This window comes from Micropterus salmoides, unplaced genomic scaffold (genome assembly GCF_014851395.1).
Source record: "Micropterus salmoides isolate LMB-PRFRI ecotype aquatic unplaced genomic scaffold, ASM1485139v1 Ms_hic_scaffold_15, whole genome shotgun sequence".
In the NCBI taxonomy this organism is placed as follows: Eukaryota; Metazoa; Chordata; class Actinopteri; order Centrarchiformes; family Centrarchidae; genus Micropterus; species Micropterus salmoides.
In genome coordinates this window covers 25,166,601-25,187,418 of record NW_024040596.1, presented here as the reverse complement: position 1 = coordinate 25,187,418, position 20,818 = coordinate 25,166,601, and the positions used below count along the sequence as shown (strand labels likewise).

The window sequence follows — 20,818 nt, the reverse complement described above, 5'->3', positions numbered from 1 at the left end:
AACCAGAACAAAGAAATATGACCACATTACTCCTATTTTAGCTTCATTACACTGGCTCCCAGTATGTTTTAGAATTGACTTTAAAATTCTATTGATTACTTTTAAAGCTCTTCATGGCCTCTCACCTTGTTATATTTGACCTTTTTCCCATACACACCAGCACGCACCTTGAGATCCTCGGGCAGAGGTCTGTTGTCTGTTCCAGAGTCTCGACTGAAAACTAAAGGGGACAGAGCGTTTGCTGTCAGGGCCCCGAGGCTCTGGAACAGCCTGCCGAGGAAATCAGGTCAGCTGAGTCAGTGAACTCTTTAAGTCCCTTCTTAAAACATACTTTTATAGGAGAGCCTTTCCCGATCTTATTTACTTTATTTTATCCCTTTTATTTTATTGTATTTTACTAATTTTATATTTATCTTAAATGTGTATTTTAGTCTTTTCAATGTTTTTCATGCTTTATCTTCTTGTCTCTTGGGTATTATTGTCTTTACACTTGTTAAAGCACTTTGTAACTTGTTTTTGAAAAGTGCTCTACAAATAATTATTATTATTATTTTGTATTTGTTTTCTGTGTTCATTCCCTGTCCTTGTGTTTGCTCTTTTCTGTAGTATGTGTTACTTTGTTTATTAGTCAGGTTTCCTTGTTATGAGTTCATTAGTGTTGCTAGTCTTGTTTTACTGTCTCTGTGTTCTTTACTTTTGTTGGATTTTGTCAGCAAGTCATTTATGTTGTCTGTGTTATGTTTCACTTTGTTCTTTGTGTGTTTCAGTTTCACTTTACTTCCTGTTGTAGTTTGTAGTTAGTCTGCCCTAGTGTCTCTTGTCGGGTTTTACCTACTGTGCTTGTCTGATTGTCTGAGTAGTGTCACCTGTGTGTAATTAGTTCCCCCCACCACCTGTGTATTTCAGTGGTTGTCTGTCTTGTTGCCCGTTCATTGTTTGTATGTATGATAGTTTCAATAGGGCCCTGTTTCTGAATGCAGGCTTTACAAACTCTGGGCTTAACCCTGAGCTCTGTAGTTGGAACTCTTTCAGTTCAGCTGATCAGAATTGGTTCAATCAACTCTGAGTGGTGTTGATGGCCTGATGGAAGCGCCTGTGTGGGGATGAAAAAAAGCCATCATCAATGGAGCCCCAACACTATGATTCACCATGGCTCACTCATCATTTACCAGACTAGAATTTCCTTAATGAATGGTAAAGTGCTGAAATTCTCCTACAGCCCATTACATTGAATTTTAAATAGGAAGGCTATATTTATTAAGCTGTAACCCAATGGGACAAAATGCCGGTGGAAATCAGCTACCTGATTATGAAAATGGGTAAAGATCAAATATAGACACATTTTACTCATGAACATGTGATTTTAAAGTCACAGTCACATCCAGTAGGTAAGCCTAAACATTTTTATTTTTGTAGTGGAAATGTGTCTATGGGTTCAAAATAAATAATTTTATTATTGCTGACAACACATTCAGAATATGTGCAGCTAATAATGAAAAACTCACTTTAACTGCATTTAGGCCTATTTGTTTTAGCTGCACCAGTCATCCCCACTCAGAAATATTCACATTCTCCAGTGTGATAACTACGATAGGAATGTTCCAATCAGTGCGACTACAATATGATAGATTACTGTTCATTGATCAGTTTTCTAGGTTGCAGATTAGTTTAAACAGTGATTACTGCAGTAATGTATGGAGGACTGATCCTGACAAATTCAGAAATAAATACAGAAATAAATAAATAAGTATCCGATTAAATGCAAAGAAAATAGTCAATAAATAAATGTAGATAGTAATTAAATTATACAAGGAGACATAAATGTATATATCTATTTAATTAGCTTCTTTACTTCATTTATAATAATGTCCTTATTTATTTATTGTCCGTTATAATCTTCTACTGTTATAACCTTATGCAAATGAGGAGGGGCTGTGTCTCAAGGGGTGAACTTCTCTCCTATTGGTGGACCAGTCAGACGGGAGAGGTCTAGGCCTACTCTACCTGCACACATCAACAAGCTTGCTCTTCACACAGTCAGATGGCTTCCTTCAGTGCGCTGAGGTGTTTAGCAACTCTGTTTGAAGACACTACCAGCCATGTCTTCCTTCTCTTTTCATGTGGACACTCTGACCTACAGAGTTTTCAATTAGCAACGTATACGGACACAGAACTGCAGGAAAGTGAGCTGTTTCAACAAAAACGCCATTGGTGTTGTGTCGGGAGATGCAGTGATTTAACCAGCAGTGAGTAAGAAATATTATGAATAATACATGTAACTTGTTAAGCTATGAGGAGAGTAAAGTCTGCTAGCCGCTAGGCTAATTTATGTAGTGCTAATATCATATAGGCTAAAGCTCTTAAGCTAGTGGTGGTGACTAACAAATAACTAATCTTGACAATTACCATTACGAAGAATTTTATGCTTCTGTTAAATGTGATTGCTATTAAGCAGTGTTTTATGTGTGGTGGTAGAGTCAATTTAAAGTTAACTTTACTGCGCTTAACCAGTCGAAATGATTTAATGTAGGATAGTTACTGTACTTCTAAGTTGTGCACAGAAAACACAGGAGGAGGCATGTGGAGAACTTAACCATATCGTCAGAGAAGGAGGAGGAGAAGGAGAGCAACAAATAAAATAATCCCCAAACAATAAAATAAATTCCTTTTATATTTCCCTGCCTTGTTGTTTGTGTAGATACAGAGGAAGAATTGGAGAACAGCACACATCTCATCGTTACTGTGTGTTAGAGCATGGGGTACTTTTAATACAGCCCACATCCCTAATATTTCTGAGTAACTATAACAAGTGAAGAACATTCAAGATTTTTTACAACTGTCTGCATAGCTTATTCATCTTGTGTAATGAATGAAAATAACGGGCCTACTAGGCTCCCCTCTATTTTTAAGTTTTAAGATTAGCTGTGTTTGGATCCAACTTCGTACACATGTGACATTACTGTACAACTTCAGAAAGGTGAGTTGTTTTCCGTTCCAGCCTGCCTAAAAGAAAAGCATTTTTGGGATTAAATGGACTTTATTAGCTGCTGCAGTGCAGGATGAACTAAGAACAGACCCATTTCTCAACTTATTATTCCAAATCATGCAATGAAGAAGAAATGCATAATAAATCCTGGGACAAAATCTGTCCACGAATACTGTACAGCAAGTAGCCTAATGAACAAGGCTTGTGTTATAGCTGACTTGGGCAGTGAAATGTTGGGGTCATAATTGTCCACAACTTAAATCAGAATATAAGAAGAAATGTTTTATACCATCTCAAGACTTCCTATCAGAAAGGTAGGAAAGTATTTCAAATGTACAACTGCAGTACTTAAATCTAAGTAATGTCCCTGACATTTTTGTGTTATTTTACTTTTAATAGACGCATGTAACAGGTTTTATTCTTCCTGTGAGTATAATCCAATTAATCTTATTTTCACACTGTATATCTGTTGTGTAATTTGATAAATTGTGTTGTATGTGGTGCTCGCATCGTGTACTACTGAGACTTCATTGCCCTCTTCAGATAAGACTCTCAGACTGCAACATGTGTCTTTGTAAAGAGAGAAACAGACAGAAAAAAGTCTCTAACTCTGCCTGTCAGCTCGCTCTGCTCTGATAAAACTGAATTTACCATACAGAATTGAATACAAGTGCACTACAGATTTAGCTGCAGCAACTGACCGTGTGCTTCTCCCTATACTGCAATTCTGTGTCCATGCATGCAGCAAACTGAAAACACTGTCTGTTGGAGCGTCCACATGAAAAGAGAAGGAAGACATGGTTGGTAGTGTCTTCAAACAGAGTTGCTAAACACCTCAGCGCACTGAAGGATGCCATCTGACTGTGTGAAGAGCAAGCTTGTTGATGTGTGCAGGTAGAGTAGGCCTAGAGCTCTCCCGTCTGACTGGTCCACCAATAGGAGAGAAGTTCAGCCCTTGAGACACAGCCCCTCCTCATTTGCATAATGAGGCAGAAATGCATACAGAAATGTATAAAGGACAGGCAGAAATAAATACCATGGGTGAAAATAAATAGGGTAAAATATTAAAACACACATAAGTAAATACATTTAAAAAATAAGTAATTAATAAAAAAATTTAAAAGTTGAAGATTATATCAGACAATCAATAAGGAAATTATTACAAAGGTGAATAAGTAAAGAAGCTAATTAAAATAGATATGCTATATGCTTATTTATTTTTTGAGCATTTATTTATTTCTGTATTTATTTCTGAATTTGTCAGAATCAGTCCAGTAATGTAGCCCACAGTAAGTGTTTTCAGTGCAACTGTCAGTGTTCTACCTAAAGACAGACATAGATTTCATTCTGTGCTGAGGAAAAATCCATGATGTGCAGAGATCTGTCCTTACATCGATGACAGATTGATCACAAAAGCGGTCATGTTCAAGGTCATGTTTGGATGAAAAACCAATAGCCTATACATCCAGGATTTTAAAGTTTTTAAAGACGTAAATATGTTCAGATATGTGCTTTGATATTGACAGCATGAATGAGGAAATGAAACAATGTCAATGTCATGTCCGCAGGAGGGGAGGAGTTGGCAGTTTTCCAACTTATCCTGTTCAGTTTTCACTTGTAAAAGAGGTTTTACCCTCAACGTGGCTTCCAGGTTAAAATAAGTGTGTGTGTGTACATACCATACATAGACTGTGCATTCCTCACTGCATTAGACAGCATATACTATATTGCTTTTCTTTCGTTTGGGTGTGGTCTTTAAGGTGGACCATTGTCTGTTTTAGCGTTTTCTTAATTTTAAAAAACACAGGGCTGTGGTGTTTGATAGGTATGGAACACATATGGAATCACGATGTTGTGTTTACTCTTTCTTTCCTAATCACCTGTTGTATTGGTATTCTTCCTGGATCTTGTTGCTTTTTTTTCACAAAGGTCTAGTTAGGATTTCCACAAGCCTTAAGTGCCTCCTTCAGCCCCTTGTCTTGGCCACCAACAATACAACTCCCAACAGCCAGGAGCACTAACAAACCAAAAAGTAGCTCTGCTTTAATCGTGAGAAGATGCAGAGCTGCAGTCTGTATTGACTAGGCACTGTAATTTACACAGTACATTTAACGCTAAATTGAAGCTTAACTTATTGGGAGAAAATCGGTAGTTCTATGTAAAATAAGACATATAGCCAAAATGGCATTAGCCTCATTGCATAACACCTCTGCGAAAATTCAACTGTGAGCTTGGCTCCACAGTCGAACCAGGCTCCTTCTATCGAAGCATCAAATATTACTATTACTATTCGGGGTCACCCCTTATAAGTAGTTCAAGTCCAGTGAAAAACTTTATAAATTTACAAAAATAAGCAGCAAACTGCCAAAGTTAAAAACGTTTATGTCACCAAAACTGAGACATTTTCAGATGCAAAAGTAATTAAGGAGTTTTGTTCATTATTTCACTGTAGGATCAACCAATAAATAAAAAAGAGAAAAATGGGGGTGTTCTATACCTTTTGACTTGGTGTATATTAGGGCTGTCCCCGACTAAGGATTTACATAGTCGAATCAGAATCGTCAAGTCTTGCCTATAGTCGACTCATTGTTGAATCATGTGTGTTTTTGTGCACGGCGATAGCGAGGGGTGGGTAACATGGTGGCTCCGCTTTAATCTTGAGAAGCTGCAGTCTCTATTCATTCAACTTACACTGTAAATTTCAAGTTAAACTGAGGCTTATTGTTGACCTTTTCTCTCTCGCCTGTCATTCACCGGTCTTGTGCAGAGTTTAGCGTGCATGCCTATGCTGCCAACAACTTCATGCACGTCTCGGTTCCTCGCAGGTCTATTTAAAGTAGCCGGCTATTTAAAAACAATATAAGATTCTTTGTGTGGTTCATCAACGGTGATAAATTATCTAAAAGTCCCGCGAGGTGCGGACAACTCGCCACAACACCGGTGAAGCTGGGGCTCACATATACGCTACGCCTAGACATGCGTACTGACGACCCTGTTGGGATTACAATTTTGGATTTATTTACCCACTTTAAAAACATTAATTGAAAGTTTTATTTTTTTACATGTTTTTATTGTTTTTATTTACAGCATTAAACGTTGAAATGTATATTGTAATAGGCCATATGTTAACTGGTAGTTCTATGTAAAATCAGACGTTGAGCACCCCCATATCGTCAAAATGGCATGATCCTTGTTTCGCTGCGAAGCTTTGACTGTGAGATTGACAGTTGAATCAGGCTCCGCCCATCAAAGCATCGAACCTTTATCTATTCGGGGTCAGCCCTAGTGTACACACTTCCCATCTGTATGAAAAGCCTGTTGTGTCTCTCTCGGATGTCTGCCAGGTAAATTTAGTATAAAACCCTGCAGGTGTTTGAGAAATGATAACTGTAAAATCCATTTGACAACATGTGATAAGATGCTTCACATTGGACACATTATCCAGAAAAATGGTGTTTATTTTTATGTTTATGCTGATGAAATGTACCTGACTGTCAGATCCATAGACCCTGGACTGCTCACTTACCGACTGCCTCTGTGATGTCAAAAATTGAATGTTAAATCATTTCCTTCAGCTAAACTCAGACAAAACAGAGATCCTGATTTGGTCCCAGCAAATGGCAAAGCAAATACTGCCATCTGCTGGTTCCTTAGTGGGTCATATGATCATGATCATATAAGATCAATGGTAACTTGAAAGACACTGAGACCATTTTGCATGCCTGGATTACTGCTACTGCCTTTTTTCTTGCTTGACCCAAAAATCTATTGAAGGACTCCAGACTGTCCAGAACTCAGCTGGCAGATTTTTGACCACAACAAAGAACTATGATCACAAAGAAAGAAATATGATGTTTTAGATTCTTTAAACTGGCTGTTTATGATAAAATGTTTTATATTAGATTTATACAGGCAGGCTAATCAGGGTGGCTGAGTCAGTCAACTCTTAAGTCCCTTCTTAAAACATACATTTATAGGAAAGCTTTTATTGATTTTAGTTGATTTTATTTAATTATTTATTTTTCTTTTAACTGTATTTTAATTTCTTTAGTTTTTTCTTGCTTTAATCTTATATCTTGTTAACTGTTGTGTTTTTGTCTTTTGCATTTGTGAAATCACTTTAATATATTTTAGAAAAGTGCTTTATAAATATTCTGATTATTCTTATAGTTTTAAATTTCACTAAAGCCTGAGAATGAGCATGTTTCTACTGTAACTGCATCTATTATCAGTTATTTCTGTGAAACTAGATTACTGGAATGTATGAACTGCTGGCTTCACAGTTTTGAGAAAAACTGTAATAACTTTATCGTAGTGATTAATCATTTCCTTTTTCTAGCTGTCTGAGTCAAACCAAAGATTAGTTTCCATGGAAACAATCTTGCACATACCACGGCCATGTCTTTAAGCTGATTGGCAGCAACATTGATTTTGATGCATTGGTGTTTTTTTGTTTTTTTTGCAGTGTCATCCATCCATCCATCTGCAGGGGGGGCTGGAGCCAGCTGACATCGGGCGCAAGGCGGGGTACACCCTGGACAGGTCGCCAGTCCATCGCAGGGCCACTCATAGACGAACAACCACTCACGCTCACACTCGCACCTAAGGACAATTTAGAGTCACCAATTAACCTAGACTGCATGTCTTTGGATCGTGGGAGGAAGCCGGAGTACCCGGAGAGAACCCACGCAGACACGGGGAGAACATGCAAACTCCACACGCAAACTGAACCCATGACCTTCTTGCTGTGAGGCGACAGTGCTAACCACCGCACCACCACCTTTTTGCAGTGTCACATTTTTAAATGAATAATTTAATTAATTTAAATTAATATTTTTTTCCACTTTAAACGAGTTAGTCTTTCAAAGCTACTTCAGCCTGAAATATACATATCAAACATTAATTATGTTTGGGGGATTTAAACCTTTAAATGCCATTATGTTTACATAACATGGAGTTCAAACATCAGAATGGTGAAGAAAGAAGATATAAGTGACTTTGAATGTGGTATGGTTGTTGGTGCTAGACGGGCTGGTCTGAGTATTTCAGAAACTGCTGATTTCTTGGGATTTACACGCACAACCATCTCTAGGGTTTACAGAGAATGGTCTGAAAAAGAGAGAATATACAGTCGTGTGGACGAATATGCCTTGTTGATGTCAGGGAGAATGGGCAGACTGGTTCGAGATGACAGAAAGGCAACAGACCATGTCCATCCCTTTATGACCACAGTGTACACATCTTCTGATGGCTACTTCCAGCAGGATATTGCACCATGTCACAAAGCTCAAATCATCTAAAACTGCTTTTCCGAACGTGACAATGAGTTCACTGTACTCTAGTGGCCTCCACAGTCACCAGATCTCAATCCAATAGAGCACCTTTAGGATGTGTTAGAACCGAAGATTCTCATCATGAATCTGCAGCCAACAAATCTACAGCAACTACTACTACATGATGCTATCATGTCAATACGGACCAAAGTCTCTTAGAAATGTGTCCAACACCTTGTTGAAAATATGCCATGAAGAATTAAGGCCCTGTCTACACATGGAAACGTAGTATCAGGTCACTGAACCCAAACATTTTTGAAAGAAATGAAGATTTTAAGAAATGCTGGTTGCAGTGTTGTTGTGTTGACAGTAAAACAGGAGTTTTTGCATGCACCGTTATCTGCGGTGTTTGATGTCAGAATGTGTGCCACTGCCTGCTTTGTTTACAATATTATTAGGCTCTGATTGGCCAACATGGCTTCACGGTTAGGGTCATATTGCCGCCTGGTGGTTTGGTGTGCTCTTGGCAGCGCTTGATTGATCAATTGTTGGGCTTCTGTAAATTACACCACAGAGTATAGTCTAGACCTGCTCTTTTATGAAAAGCGCTGTGAGATAACTGCTGTTGTGATTTGGCGCTATATAAATAAAATTGAATTGAATTGATAGTGTGTGTTTGCATTTTCATGTAGACAGATTTTATTTTTTTACAAAGGAGGAAAAACTCAAAATACACGTGTTTGGTGGAGTAGGCCTAAGGAAGTTCTGTAGGCAAAAGGAGGTCCAACCCGGTACTAGCAAGGCGTACATAATAAAGTGGCTGGTGAGTTTATAACCATTGCTGCAGTGCACCTGCATAAACAACCTGAATGAGAACAAAAACAATGTCCCAATTTTGTTTTGTTTTCATTCCTGAATTAGTTCATAATGCATAGTGTGGCCTTCTAAGAGGAAAAACTTTGAAGATGAAGTTGGACACACACGTGCGCATACACACACAGACCTTTCTTTTACATAGACACCATTATCCAACATCAGTATGACACACACACATAATTTCACGCGCAAGGCACCCTTGCAGAAAACAGTTAAAAAGTGTGAAATTTTGCTGCATGCTTTAAAAGGGATCTAAAAATAAAAATAAAAATTTTAAAGCTAGATGAAAAATTAAATATTAACATAAAGGAATGCATCAGTTTAGGTTAGGATAAATGCGGGATCAAAAAAGGCATTTTTAATGGTTTTCAATGGGGCATTCTTTGTCCTTAGGGACGAATGTGTCAGTTTTTGCGTAGCATAGCCATTTTAAGCTAATTTAAAGAACTGACACGACAATCGAATCGACAATTATTATTATTATTATTATTATTATTTGTTGTTTGTGCCATTTCACAACAAAAGTTATGTCATTGCACTGTTCATATAGAGCAGGTCTAGAAAATACTGGTGATAGGATCAGTGGCATATGATGACCGTCATATTTTTGACATCTGTTAGATAGAATACAATGATTTATTTTGCACACAACATGTTAATGGCTCCCTGTGACTAATGAAGGTAAAAAAGTAATACTGTAGTGAGTCAGAATTATGATGAAAGTAGCACATGTACACTGCTGGTGACACATTGAACTTTAAACTAACAGTCCCTTGTGTGTAAAGGAATGTATGAATAGGCGTTTGTTTCAGGTGTATGAACACCTGATATATCTATACCTAGATAAAGTAAGCCTCAAGTTCCAGCTGTCAAACAGCTGAGATTTAATTTGTAAGGCCGTCCAAAATAAACTATATGTGTGTGTTGTTGTTGTTTTGTTTGTTTTCAGCAGGACGGATTTTGAGGGGAAAGTGGAGCGATGACCAGGCTGATGGAGCTTGCAGAAATGTCTGTCCACCAACCAGGTCACTCACAAGTTCTGAACCAGATGTGGGACATCTGGCATGAAATATAGCCTCCTGTCTGGTCTTGCAGGATGTGAGAATTAAAAAAGTGTGTCTTTGAAGACATCACATTCAAGGAAAACCTACCTGGATATAAAATGTAATAAAATGTATTGTTGAATGCAGTTGGTTGCCTTGTATATTTTGCACTGTTTACCAAAACTTCTTTCTTGACTTAAACTAAACAGCTTCTGGCATTCATTTATATTTACTTGTTGTGCATGAGTATGTGAATGTGTCACATGAGAATGTTAGTAATTATGACAATAGAATCATGAGAAAAAAATATATCCATACTGTAATGTATTATACCTTATGGAGCACCCCCCCCCCCCCCCCCATTCCCTCCAATATTAAACAAAAAAATTTGATTAAATTTAAAGTTCTTAATTGGCATGAAGGTTTTAAGAGCAGTGTTTCCAAAGCATCAAAATACAATTTGTCAATACACACAGTATACAGCAAGTTAAAAATGGTTATTAGTTATAAAACTAATGGTTATTAGTTATAAAACAAAATACAAAGTGAATGGACAGAAGAAAAATTAAAGTTTGGTGGAACTCTATATTTTTTGTAAGGCATATCATCAGGTGATTAAACAAACAAAACAGGTACTAATGATCATACATTCAATATGTAGGTGGAAACTGAAACTGGAGTCATACTGATACACCATGGCAAGAGAAAGCACAGTAGCCAGACACAAGGTAGAGCTACTGCATCAGCAAGGCCTCTACCAGGCAGCAGGTGGTGTGGACTGATCAGTCAAAATGTGTCTGTGTCCTGGTTAATAGTTTAGCCTCCTTTTGGGGAAATGTTATTGATCGTATTTAGGAATGTAGTTAATTAATTCAGTAACCATCTCTCTAGTTACATTTCAACAGACCACACTGTGAACGCTGTCTGTCCATCACTCCCAGGATAGAATACACTAACTATACGTGTAGTCAACATTGTAATCAATGCACATTATGCATTAATATTTACCGAAAATTGCTGCAAATTAAGTCACTGCTGTAAATGTGTAATGTTACGTTAAGGGAACAGCCGCTTTTCCTTCCAAAATTAAACAAAAACTGATTAAATCTGTGTCTCCGCCACTCTCCAGAACAAATGTTATTATATGTATGTAATGTAAGTGTCAACTCAGTAATCAGTGTCATGTTTTGTTAATATTTACTGATTACTGCTGTAAATATAGCTGCTTCTGGTGTCCATCCCGCCTAAACCCATTCAAACTTCTTGACAGCGCTAAGTTGTTTGGAACTATGGAGAATTACATGAACCACGTGACCGTGTAGCGGCGAGATCAAAGAGTGTCGTAACTCTCTTATTTAACGGCCTTGGCCCTGCCTATTTAATCAGTTTGAATATTATTTGTATGAAAATTAGGCTATCGAATTACATATCATTTACAAATCATTCATTGGGTCTAGCTCCAAGAGACAGCCATTTAAGTCGCTTTGGATAAAAGCATCAGACAAATGTAAATATTCATATTTTTGACAGCTTCAAGGTAGTGAGTCACCAGTCACCACTTAGTCTCTCTTCCATATCAGTAAATCTGAATGAATTATACTTTGTTGCTCATTGTTTCTGTAAAGTGAACTAAATTATTGAATTGTGGAGAATCTAACCATTTTTATGATGTGTAGCATTTCCATATTGACAAAAGTTTAAAGTTTTCGCTCAAGCAGGTGACCACTTGGGCTTTAATTTTCTACAAAAAACACAACAGGCCAGCAAAAGGGACAGGCGTCTAACTGGGACTAGGCTTTTTAGTGAAGAAGATAACATTCTGTCTAGAAATTCAAAACGCGTCATAAAGCTTGCCAAGCAGCTAGCGGGGTCAGGCATGCTCTCAAACCAAGCTAGTCTGAGCGGAGGCCCTTTGGCTCGACTCACCTTTGTTTGGTTTTCCATTGCAGAAATGTTACACCTGTACCTGCTTCCAGGTACTTTTTTTCATTTCACCTCACCTCCATCGAGGTTCCAAGCGAGCTGAGGCGATACTAAAATGTAATGTGAAAACATGACAGACTGCTGATTGGTCAGAGAGAATATTCACTATTCACTGCATCATCATCGCGTGCACCAGACAGAGGCCAGCAACAGAAAGTTTTATATTTTACAGTTTTCGTATCGAATTTCATCACTAAATCCACTTCTTAGAAGTTTTGAGGTGAGAAATCAGCTGTGTAGATTTCGAATATTGACAGTTTTATGAGAAGTGATGGCGGAACAAAAATGTGCTTGAATATTGTCGGCGTTGAGGAGCTCCGCATGTGGCTGCGGGGGAAGCCTGTGCCAACCCGCGGGAGGAGCATGTGCTCCCGCCGTCACACAGACCGCTGCAGCAACAACGGCAGAGGAAACACAGCTGGAAGTTTTCATACCGCTTAGCTGTCTTTACATTCTGAGTAATGTTGAAACGTTTTAACTTAAAAAAGAGAAAGCTGTGTGGATCGCTGGTGTGTGTGTCGCACTGAACATTACGTCGTGGCAGTTGTGTGTGGTGTCGCTATGACAACAAGCTACGTGCTATCTCTGGGTACTATCTGCAATGGAAAACGGAGCAGGGCCGAGTAGAGTCGAGTCTATCGATTTGCGCTATGGTAGCATTTTTCGTTTAGTCCTAATGGTAAGATGTGGAACAATGATGTTGTGTGGTTGTGGACTTGTGAGTAACTTATAACATCTGCTAGGTTGCTAAGGTCTGAAGCGGCTTTGATTTGGATCACACTCCCTTGTTTCTTACGACCCGCCCTTCTCTGCTTCTGATTGGCTAGTACTCCTTACCTTAACAGCACATGTGCAACTCCGAACAAAAATTTTGTAAGTAAGAGGCATCACTCTGTAGCTCAAGAGCGGAACGTACAACACATAGGGTGAAAAGAGGAGCTGCAGCAATGTGCAGTATGAGAAAAATATGGTGTATTTTGAAAATTAAACCATGTAAACTTAGAAAGGAGATTTCATGGAGCTGTTGTTCTCTGTCTGGGTCTGCTGAGTGTTTTCCTGCTGACTCAGTAAGTGATTCATCATCAGAACTTTCCACTATCAAAGCCAACCTGACGGAGAGTTAATAAATAATAAATTAATAAAACAATGGTTAATTAATTTGGTATAATACAAAATGGTTTAATAATTTAGTGTTGAATAAAACACCACAAAGTAAATGGTAATCAGCCCATAAACATTTAGTTTGCAGGATTTGTTTTGTGTTTTCGACTGTCAGCAGCAGCTGAGCTGGTTGCAGGTTTACACATTCTCAATCATGTGGATTGTACTGTTAGTCCTTCTTTAATATTGTTTCTGCACATGTTTCAGATGTAACTAGGCCTATAGAAAATGTATTACATCTGGCAGTTGTTTATTCTAAACAGGGCAGATCTAAACGGTTTTAATATTTAAAAAAAGCTCACTATTCACTACAGTATAGCTCCCTTTACCGCAGTTTTGTGTCCGTGCAGAGCTGTTAGAGCGTCCACACGAACAAGAAGTAAGACATAGCTGGTAGAATTGTCATCAAATAGAGTTGCCATTCACTTCAGTTCACTAAAGGAAGGCATCTCTTGTGACTGTGTGGGAGCAAGGCTTGTTGATGTGTAGATTTAGAGTCTAGTCAGAGGCAAGAAGTTGACCCCTTCGGACGCAGCCCCTTCACATTTACATAACCAGGATGGGCCTCATTTTTCTGTTGATATACAGTCATAATTGGGGTATTTTTTACTCAGAGGTCCCTCACCAGCAACAAGAGAGTTTTATCCCATCGAATTGTCTGAGCTTTTAAAAACAGTATCACAAATGAGAGTGTCCTCCAGCCCACTTGATGTAATACCTACAAAGTCCCTATCTACTGGTTGTGTCCCTGATTATTTTAAAATGGCTTGCCATTCACATTTGCATAACCAGGATGGGCCTCATTTTGCTGTTGACATACAGTGAATATTGGGGTTTTTTATCTTATTTTGAAAACCTGCCCATCCTGTCTTTCCTGTTGTGATAAGTCCATTTTGGGCTTTTTATTTTGAAAATTGGAAATTAAACTGTTGTGTGTGTGCATGTGCACAAATGCCTGCCGAGGTACATTCATGTGTTTCTCCTATGCTGTATGATTTAAAGGTACACGATTCAAGAGCTGGGATATCATACTGTAAGTAAATGCACTTAGTAACATAAGTATTAATGGGGTTTAAAAGTAGGGCTCACATTGTATGAACAGTGTGGAATATTTTAAGGTCTGAATGTAGTTTGAAACTAAAAGTATGAATAAAGAAGAATTGATGCTTCCACCATTCACACCAATTAATTGTTATGTCTTTGGCTATTTATCCCCAACAAAAATAGATCCCACATTAGAACAGAAACTGTACTTGTAGAATATTTACTTTTGAGAAATGAATCACTCTTTCCTTGGGAGAACATTTTATTTAATTATTTATTAAAAACATTACTGTGTATCATTAATCTGAAAACTGTGATCCTTTTTAGTAGAAAAGTGAAAGGTTTGGCATTTATAGGTGCATTTCAAGGTTGCAGGTTTTTAGCTACAGCTACAATTTGGTGAAGGTGTTTTACAAACATACAAGAGCACTTATTACTAAAGCTTTGCATAACAGCTTACATAAAAGCATTTACAAATATATGATCTTGAAAAAGTTATCCATCAGAGTTATGCAATTTTTTCACAGATCCATTGCAGAGAAGTTTGACATGACAGGTCGTTCCAAGATTGTGATCAGCATTGATTTGTACACAGTCCTCTTCACCCCATATTGGGTCCCCATCACCATTATCAGGCTGATTTATCGCCCAGTACCTAGCAGGTCAGTAAACAAGTGAATCATGACACTGTTCTTTTACTTATTGAACACAGAAAAAACACTGTAGAAGTAAAAAGACAGTAACAGCAGACAAGCAGACAGAGCACGCAGAATCTACATACTCAGTTGTAGTGAACAACAGTGTGGATTTGTGCATTTTACATTGAATAAATTTGGAGCTACCCTAAATTCCTTTCTCCTCCCCAGAGAAGAAGGGGAGGGGTCAAAGTTGCTTTCTCTAAGTGCTATCCCGACCATAAAACTGGCACCTTTTTGATTCCGAAGCTGATAACGCGGGGCCTGACTGTTAAACTGACAAAGGGACACGAACCAGCCATTGGCATTTCCCTAAACAGCCTATCAAAACTGGCCCCCACACATGTTTCCGTGGCAATTGACCTTATTCTTTGTTTTATTACCACATCAAAAAGGAAACCCCTGTCTCACCCAAGTGTGACATTGTCCAGGACACTGAACTAACAATGTAAAGGACTGCAGTCTCCAAATACTCAAAGCATTTAATTAAGTTAATTAAATCTTTAGTTGCCTGAATATGTTTGCCTCTATTTGAGTAGTTATGTTAACTGTTGTTGCTATCTGTTGTTGATATTAGTGCTGAAAGAAGTTACTTGTGCAGTGTTTTTATTTTCAGCAAGACACTCCTTCATCTAATGTAACCAATGCTTGTTCATAATACTTTCTTACAAAATCCCTTTAGAAATGATGACAAAGGAATGTTTTACTATACTCTTAATCGCCAGCTTGAATTTAAGGATGAATCAACAAATTCCCCGGTTCCTAAGGAGAGACGATCTTTGATTTAATCCAAGCTTTCCTCATGTAACCTGAGCTCCCCCAAGTGGACGAAATAAGTATTACATGCCCTCATCGGAAATACCGTTAAATGTATAAATATCCTGACCAATAATGTGACAATTGTTTCCTGTTACCAAATGCCTAGAACAGTACAACCATTCAACCATTGAGGTTCGATTGTGGAAAATATTTGATTATAATACATGCAAATAGATTTCTTTTCTTTAAACATTAAGTTTAGAAAGGCAGTCCCTGGGGAAACCTGAGACGCCCCCTGGGGAACCACGCCCCAGGCAACAAAAGAGCGACACGCGACCTGCTCGTTCTCTCTCTCCCTTCTCTTCGCTTCGCTGTTGGCTCTTCCACTCTGCCCTGCTCGCTGGATGCTTCGGCACGCGCAGCGTGCCTCGCCAGGCAACGCCCAGACTCGGCCAGCGAAACAAACAGGCTCCTTTTGTTCGCCTGAAGCTACACACCTGAAGTGCCGCGACATCGATCTGCCTTCAGTTTGTTTTATTTTCTTTATTTCTTTTGTTTGTTAAAGTTATCAGTCCGTTAAGTTACACTGGACTAATTCAGGAACGACCAAGTTCCATTTTAAGCCTTTTTCGTCGAAGCCAACTTCGCAGAGGTCAGACCAAGCCACGTGGTCTCGCCAGCTACAACGAAGGAAACCTGAAAACAGCCGAATTGCCAGACGGAGGAGGCGTTTTCAATCAGACACGGAGAACCCCGGAGAATCCCTAGCAAAAAGCCAGGATCGGCAGCTAGCGTGGGACCCGTGCAACAGGCCGAAAGCAGGCTGTCGACAAGCAGTAAGACTTAACACACGTTCTGTGATCAGATGTCCATTTAACTCCTAAAATCACAGCATTAGTTTACTTTCATTAGCTCTTCTATGCCGTATGAGTCAAATGCTTCCCACAATCGAACCTCCAGGCTCATTGTTCAGCAAATGTTTATGTTCCCTGTATCCAACCGTCTTTTTATCACCTTAGTTAGAGAATAAAGTCACTGTAATATAATCAAGAGCTGTGTGTGTTGCCTATTTATAGTTCCTGCCAAGAGAATTGACCCTTTAGATATGAGACTGACTGACTGATTTAAGATAATTGAGCGATTATTAACTAACTGATCACTAGTAATAATTGTATAATTATTCAAACTACCTAGAGGTCCGGAGACTCTAGGATTATAACAACTCCGGTGGTGCCCTTAACGAGGAAAAATGATTTTATGAATCTTAAAAATTCATAATTGGGTATCAATTCTCATAAATTTATTAAAATGCATAACTAATAAATTTAGGTCTACTACACAGTATACACATACTGTTTTAACTGTATGTGTATAGGCTATTTGTTATAAATGTGTGCTCCTAAAAAACTATTAAACATTGTGTGCCAGTCACATACATAAAATGTTACAAATTTGTTACATATGGTAGATACCGTGAGTGGGGATACGTGGTAATGTGATTTTTGTCCCAGTAATCTCAATTTTGGGGGCCTAAACATGCTTGGAAACTCACCAAACTTTGCACATAATACATAAAACATTTTTTATTTTATGGGTTTCTTGCATGGACGTGGCAAAATGGCTCCCTAGCGCCCACTACAGAGCAGCCACCTATGTGTCCAGATGTACAAAAAGCCTCTTGGACACCGAACCAACACCCACAGGAGTTCAGCCATTTTGGATTTAATGCGCATTTCTGGGGATTTACACACTTTGTACTTTAACAAACTCCATCCATCCATCGTCAACTGCTTATCCTGCGCACATGGTCGCGGGGGGCTTGAGCCAATCCCAGCTGACATCGGGCGAAAGGCGGGGTACACCCTGAACAAGTCGCCAGTCCAACTTTAACAAACTCCTACTATGGAATTGGTCCGATCGACTTGAAATTTTCGCTTGATGATTAATTGTTGTACAAACGGTTATTACAAGTCGACCGGCTTGCCCGTGGCGTATCGTCAAAAAACGAGGATTTGCCATCAAACAGGAAGTTCTTATAACTTCAGTATACATGCTCACATCTACAGCAAATATAATTGTATAATAAGAGTCCTGCCCTGAACACATCCATATGCCAATATTCACTCGAGCACGTTGGACATATCAACTTCAAAACTGTCACAGAATACCCTTAACACAATGATGAGGCCATGTTGTAAAATTTTCAGTTGTAAAATTTTTGATCTGTAGCTCCACAAAGGGGACCAAGAAGTGACGTTTAACACCTCTGTGCAGCGTCCGAAGCGAAGTGTGGCAAATTCACAGCTGCACCGGCAGTGCCCCAGAATGTGCATTGCGGCCGCCTCATACTTTGACGTGCTACACTTGCGAGGGCCTACACTACGCTGCTTAGATAGATTATAGTATAGTTTTTGTTCTGACCTGTTGGATTTAACCTTGTTTTGTCAACCTGTTTAGATCACTTTGCCTTGTTTAGACTATTTGGCTTATCAGGATTCTGCCACTGTTGTAGTAGGTGCACGTTTTGTTGAATAAATTATCAGAACACATCCTGCCCGTACTAGTGTTTTGTATTTGGGCCCAATTCCTCTGCGTAATCTGCATAATCTTATAAATTACTTTCATCAGGTGGCTAGAAACACAAATCCAGATGAAAGTAAATGTTGCTCTGTATCTCCTGGATGTGTAAATATGAAATTAATCACATTTGCCATAAAATGTTTGAAAGGTGATAATATATCAGGACTTTAAGTTTAGTCACTTTTTGTGGAGTTCTTCTGCCCTCACATGGTCTCAACTGGCCAGCAAGTTTGGTAACTAGCTTTACCCACTGAATTCTAAGTCAACCAATGAGGTCAGTCATTCATGCACAGCATTTATACTTGTAAATTAAATTCGAAAGAAATATGTTGTAGTAATATGAAATGTAATATGAAAGGTTGTTTATCAGAATCAGAAAATGCTTTATTTTACAACACTGTACCATAATGGTAAAGAATTGAAAAAGAGAGTTATTATTTAAAGTTTGAATAAAATTTCTTAAAATACTCAATGAAAATGTTCAGTGGCTTTACCAGTTTAAAATACAATCATTTTAAATTTATAAATATAAAAAATAAACTCTTTATATGGGTTTGTTTGTCTAAATGTTACCCTCAGGCAATATTGTACCATTGTGGAACCGCCTATAGGAATGAATGCAAAAATAGAGTACACTTATTTCAACAAAGTTTACAATAACAATCTTTAAATCTAAACATCAAAAACATGCTCAAAATCAAGACAGAGCTTCCTTCTATCAATTAATCACTTGTGTTAGATTTAAATGTGTCTCTTCAGTTTTGTGGTGCCATTTCAGGTATGTGTTGCCTTGCAGCCATCTTTGGCTCAATACTTATGGAAGTTGACAAAACATAGAAAGTCAACAAAATGCATCACATTATCAGCAAGTGAAAACAAGCTATTAGGTAAATAGGTTTTCTCCCTATCTTATACTCATACCCGTCATTGCACTTTTATCCACACTGCTCTTCTTCACTCTTTTCCTCATTTGCGTTCTTAGACTCATCCTCACAATCACTCTTACTTTTCTTTCCAGCACCTCACTGTTTTCCTCACTACTAAATCCTTATTCATCCTCACTACCATCAACTGGAAGTGCCCTTGTCTTTAATGAACCATAGAAAACCTTTGTGTTCATCCTCTAAATGGAAGAACAATGTAACCCTATATAAGCATGAGCTCTGCAGGCAGGATAACAAATGTAAGATTAAAATATCCGGTGTAATACATAGTGTAATTTTTTTATTACAGTGTTATTACAACAAACATTATCAAATGTATAATTAATGAATTAATTAATGTAAAATGAGAGAAAATTATGTTAACTGTTATGCTTTTGATCAGTATATAAACCTAATGCACAACACCAAAAAATGGCACGGCAGGATTCCATAATTGTATGATGATTTGCATTTTAACTATTTTCCATTATATAATTATCAAATAAATTATATTAAACAACTAACAATGAAACTTTACTTACCTATTATTGTGAATATAATTTTTCTGGGTCAAAAAATGGCTTTGAGGGCACTTAAGTGCAGAGAGTGAATGGAGCTGAGCCATGTGTCAAAAGCAGCAGTAAAAGGATTCCTAATGGGCGCCAGAGAATCATGTGACAGATTTTAACACTGCTATTGGTTTCCTTAAGGCCCTGCAACTCTTTTAAAGTACTCCATCATATTTTGGGATGTTTGATGGAGGTGTACTAGGGCAAAAAGGGTATGTTGCCCAGAGGCAACACCGTACCATAGAGGGATATATATATATATATACATACACATATTTATATGTATATATTCTGATAAACAACTATGTATGTATGTATAATGTCTGTATTCAACCAAAGCAAAGTCTTACTTCAGAGTAAATGGAGTTCCATCTATCCATTTCCAGACACCCTCCTGATCTCTGTCGTTCAACCCAATCCAAATGGTTTTCTTGGAAAACTCTAAGACAAACTTCTGTTCAACGTAAAAATCCACATTATATTTGAGTTTTAAAAACAATATAAATGCAGTTTGTAAGTATTTATCTAAACTTATCTAGAAAAAAGTAAATAATAATTTAAATGTAAAATCGTTATTGTAACCTAGTCGTTAAATATTGTTGTGTATGTTCAGATATGTATTGATTAAATACATACACAGTATACAATGGTTTTATAAGTTGTTCTAAAACATAGAAAAGGTAATGGTAACTAACACAGTCACACACACACAGTACCTGCTCTTCAGGGGTGTTTATCACCAACAGATCTGCTCCTTTGCCTTTACAGTCCTCTCTGCCTTTATCCCAAGAACCAGACTTATCAGAGAGGAAATAACAGTTATGACTGAACATCTTCCATCCTGCAGGACAGGTTTTCTCTGTAAGATACATCAAGAGGCATTATAGATCAACATTACACTCATGTCTATATAATTGTAAAGTTAG

General features: G+C 38.0%; 1 long non-coding RNA gene across 1 annotated transcript; it reads right to left on the bottom strand.

Moving 5' to 3' along the window:
* Positions 1 to 14,681: 14,681 nt before the first annotated feature.
* Positions 14,682 to 20,818, bottom strand: LOC119903880. Its single transcript, XR_005444625.1, has 3 exons — positions 20,609 to 20,818; positions 20,243 to 20,346; positions 14,682 to 15,021 (listed from the first exon to the last, which is right to left on the bottom strand). It is a non-coding gene; the product is annotated as an uncharacterized LOC119903880 (long non-coding RNA).